Source organism: Bolinopsis microptera, chromosome 5 (genome assembly GCF_026151205.1).
Source record: "Bolinopsis microptera isolate Bmic1 chromosome 5, MBARI_Bmic_1.0, whole genome shotgun sequence".
In the NCBI taxonomy this organism is placed as follows: domain Eukaryota; kingdom Metazoa; phylum Ctenophora; class Tentaculata; order Lobata; family Bolinopsidae; genus Bolinopsis; species Bolinopsis microptera.
Genome location: NC_087076.1, coordinates 2,258,449 through 2,262,824, shown reverse-complemented (window position 1 = coordinate 2,262,824; position 4,376 = coordinate 2,258,449). Strand labels below are relative to the sequence as shown.

At 36.4% G+C, this 4,376-nt stretch overlaps 1 protein-coding gene across 1 annotated transcript in view; it reads left to right on the top strand.

Annotated features, from left to right (window-relative positions):
• Positions 1-3,203: 3,203 nt before the first annotated feature.
• LOC134815044 (interferon-related developmental regulator 2-like) overlaps positions 3,204-4,376 on the top strand; it is a 49,480-nt gene continuing 48,307 nt past the window's right edge. The window contains exon 1 of the mRNA XM_063823497.1: positions 3,204-3,214. The gene's annotated coding sequence lies outside the window, so the exon portion shown is untranslated. The remainder of the gene's footprint in view (positions 3,215-4,376) is intronic.

The following is a 4,376-nucleotide window of genomic DNA, read 5'->3' as shown; positions in this document are numbered from 1 at the left end:
GGGGGGGGACCATTTTTTTTTTCCGGGTTTGGGCCAAAAAGGGGCCAGTGGAGTGCCATTTTCCCAATCTTGTTTTTCTGGGGCCCCCTTTTACCCACGGGCCCCCTCTGTTTTTCGGGGCCATTTTTGGCCAAAGGGGTGAAAACCATTTTGTATTAAAAAGTTTTGCAAAAAAATGGGGGATGTTGTTGCCCCCATCTAAAAATTTTAAATTTTTTAGGGGCTGGGGGCTCCCCGGGGGTTTTGCTTTTTTTAAAACTTTTAAAAATTTTATAAAAACCCAAGAAAAAAAAACCAAACCCCACGGGGGTTTACCCGGGTAAAATTAGGGGGTTCGGGGGGGGAATTTTGCAAATTTTTTTTAAAATTTACATTTCTTGGGCTGTTTTCCTTTTAAAAGGGCCCCAATTTTTTAATTTTTTTAAAAACAGGTTTTCCTTTAACCGAAAAAAAATTTTGGATTTTTAAAAAAATTTAAACCTTAATGGGGGGGTAAAAAAAAAAAAAACCCTTGAAACAATTTTTCCCAACCGGGGGTTGTTCCGGGCATGGGGCATATCCCCCAAATTTTCTTTTAAAAACTCATAAATTTTGCCCAAATTAAAAAAATTTTCTACTACAAATTTTTCCCTTTTTAAAAAAAAAACAGTTTTAAAAAAAGTTCATTTCTAGGGTCCCCCCCCAAAAATTTTCCCAAAAAAAAATTTAAAATTTCTTTTTCGGGTTTTAAAATTAGCAAAAAGAGGGGGGGCCTTTTGGGGGGCGGGGGGTTGTTTTTTCCAAACCCCAGAAAAATGTGTCCAAAAAACATTTCCACTGTTGGGGTTTTTCGTTTCCCTTTGTTAAATTTTTTTAAAAATTTTGGCCCCCATTTCTACAATGCTTGGGTTGCTTTTTCTTTTCCTTTTTTGGGGCCATTTTTTTTTTTTAAAAAGGGGAACCGGGAAGGTCCCTTTTTACGATAAAGTGGGGTCCATTTTCTTCATGGTTGCTTTTTTTTGGGGGAACTCCAAAAACCTAATTTTGGGGTTAAAAAAATTTCAAAAACGGGTTTTCCCCAAGGGGGAGCCTTTTCTTTAAAAACCTAAAAGCTTTTTTTTCCCAAGGGAAATTTTTTTCAGGGGCCCAACCATACTTTTTAAAAATTTCCCTTTAAAAAAGAATTTTTCGGGGACATATCAAAAAATTTAAAAATTTTGGGGGAAAAAAAAACGGGTTTTTTTTTTTCCCTGTTGGGTAAAACTTTTTAAGTTAAAAACCCCATTTAAATTTAAAAAGGAAAAGGGTTTTTTAGGGGGTTGGGGGGAAAACCGGGTTTTTTTTTTCCCGGGGTTAAAATTTGGCCGGGAAAAAAAATTGGGGATTTTTTGGGGTTTTCTTTTCCTCTTTGGAAAATTTTTTAAAAAAATGTTTTCCCTTTTTCCCCCTCCCCCTTAAATTTTTAAACAAAACGGGATTTTGGGAATATCCTTTTTTGGAAATATGGGGGAATAATTTTTTTAAAATTTGAAAGGGGGAATAAAAACAAAAAAAAAGGGGGCCCGGGTTCCAAACCAGGGGGGCTTTTAACAAAGGGGGGAACCCCCCCCTTTTTGGGGGCCAATTCCACCAATTTTTTTTAGAGTTTTTTCCCCCCGGCTTTTCCCTTTCTAAAAAGAGGGGGGGGGGGGGGGGGCACAGGGGCAACGTTACACCACTGGGTCCGGACCCTTGTTTATTGATCAACTCCAAATCACGCTTCACGTAGAGACGATTAACACGAACCATACTTAATAACGGAATAACGGATAAAATTTGCTTCAAATACCTATAACCATACTCTAAAACGCAATTTAATGTCCAAAAGTTTGTTTGATAACCCAACTAAACATTTGAATACTCGTGACCAGGAAAAAATTTAATTCGTTTTTGTCTTAAATTAGTAAACGTTTTAGTTAAATAAAAGACGGTGAATTATTTGCCGATAAGTATGAAATACTCCGCTCCCCATTAAAAATAAGTTATAGAAGGTCATTGGTTGGACCAACGGGGAAAAAACATCTATTTAGGCGCGTATTAGTTAGAAGATGTAAAGTCCTTCTAATCACTAATAATTAATTATTGTTTGCAGGTAAAGGGGCAGAGAGGTTAACAACAGCCCAAGCTGACAGTGCTATACGGACTGCAGTGCGGGGGAGGGGTGGATATGGAGGATCTTTATAACGAGATCAAAACCTTTCCTGTTAGGCTGCTATTGATGATGGCAACATTGACGCAGGCTCAGCGGGCTAAAATCATCTTCAAACTCTCTGTGCTGTGTTTCTTATGTTCTGGTTAGTGTAGTAGTTGTACATTAATACTAAGGTAATGGGACTACTGCGGACCCCTCTACCGGCCAAACCTTGTTAACAAAGCCGCAGTCAAGGTTTTGGTGAAGGTAGTTAAAAGCGCTTAAGGGACATAAGTCAAAGTGGTAGAACTAGAGCAAACATCATGTAGTGGGACATTTTGAGAAATGAGTAGTAGGTAGAAATGGTAAGGTTGCTTCTTCATAAATCGTCTTTTTCTCCGATATTAAAATTGACATTCAAGTCTCTTGAAAATTATCGAGGAAAAATCTTGATGTCAATTTTATTATCGGAAAAAAGACGATTTTGAAGAGCAACCTGACATTTCTACCTACTACTCATTTCTCAAGATGTCCACTACATGATGTTGCTCTACCACACTGGTTAATGGTTGAGAACACGTGACCAATTATTACCACAATTAAAGTAATTAATTAATTAATTAAATTAAAGTTATCCAATCTACAAGTCCCATCACTTTGATCTGCTTTATTATTATGTTGGTGATATGGGAGCACTGCAACATCCAAAGTATTCATTAAATAAAGTGATTATATTGCCTTGTTATTCAGTCAAAGTGGGCGCTAGCAATGGTGTCTCAAGTTGGAAAATGTGGTCAACAATGTTTTTATTTATCAATATTTTGCTGAGTTTCAACACTTACTTTAAAACAAAATGCCCGAGGTGTAGTTATTCATTATAAATATAAAACATTTTTTTTAGAATAGGGCCGCAGGCTATAAATAAAAAATACTGAAAGCTGAATTACCTCGTTGGCGTTGATGAATCTGGAATTTTGGAACTTTTTTTGGAACATGGGGGACCAAATAGTGGGACTTGCATTTATTTGCCCTAATATTCCCTGAAGGGTGCCAGGAAATAATTTGTAAAAATGATAGATATAGTTTGCAAGCTGGTCTGGGGGGCCATCGAAAGTAAGCATAAACATTTTACCCAGGTTTCATGGAATGAAACGGAAATGAACGAAAAATGAAACATTCTCTTCAAAAGTGCTCAGAATAGTTTTATAAATTGGTCGCAAAGAACTTAATATTGGTCCTAGGACCACCAAAATAAACCAAAGTTTGGAAATCCACTGCATGGCTTGAACCGATGTAATCAATGTTCCAAAATGTTCCAATTTTGTTCCAATAATCCTCCTGAGTATCCAGATTTTTGGGAACATGGGGACATCGAAAGTATTGGCCGTTCTAGACATACATTTGATTCCCAAACTTGGTTTGAGTGGTCCTAGGACCAATATTAAGGCCAGGAGGGGGGGGGGGGGGGATAAGGGGTCAAAAAAATCGACCCAAATATTTATTTTCTAAATCAATTAAATTTTTTGATGACAAGAAACATTGCTGCTATTCACATTATTTATAGCTGCTTAAACTTTTTTTATGATTGAGGTTTAACCCGATTTTCCCACAAAATTGACTTACAACATTGAGGTAATAAAATTAATTGAGGTTAATATTTTATTTACACTCCATAATTTTTTTTTTATTTTCGGTCAGCAATGTAAACTCTAAATTTTTAGGTTCATTAAATTGTCAGAAAAAAAAGTAATATCCCGAAACGTGATTAAATGAGGTTTAGCCCTTTTTTTTTTAGATATAGCGAAATTAGATCAAATGATTAGAGTTATTATATTTATTTTCATCGTAAGTTTACGGTATAACACATTTCTAAATAGATTGACGTGTTGATTGACTTTCTTTTATCTTGGAAAAAAGTGAAAAAATAATGAGGTTAACTTACCTACAATTTTGGTACCGTAAGAATATCAACGATTCTATACTTTTGTAATGTACCACACACAACTCTGGAACCCCTCTGGATTGTAAGGAAAAACTGGAAGAAAAGTTGCGAAAGCATGTCACAACAAAACCGGCCTGAGCACGCTTCTTGTTGAGCCTCCAGTAGTTCCTCAGGCTGAGCCCGAAATGCGTTACCCATTCCTCCAAACTTTGGAAACTGGGGGTTATTGATCTACAATCCCAAAAAATCTAACAAAACATAGCACCCTTCCAAACATTTTTGTTT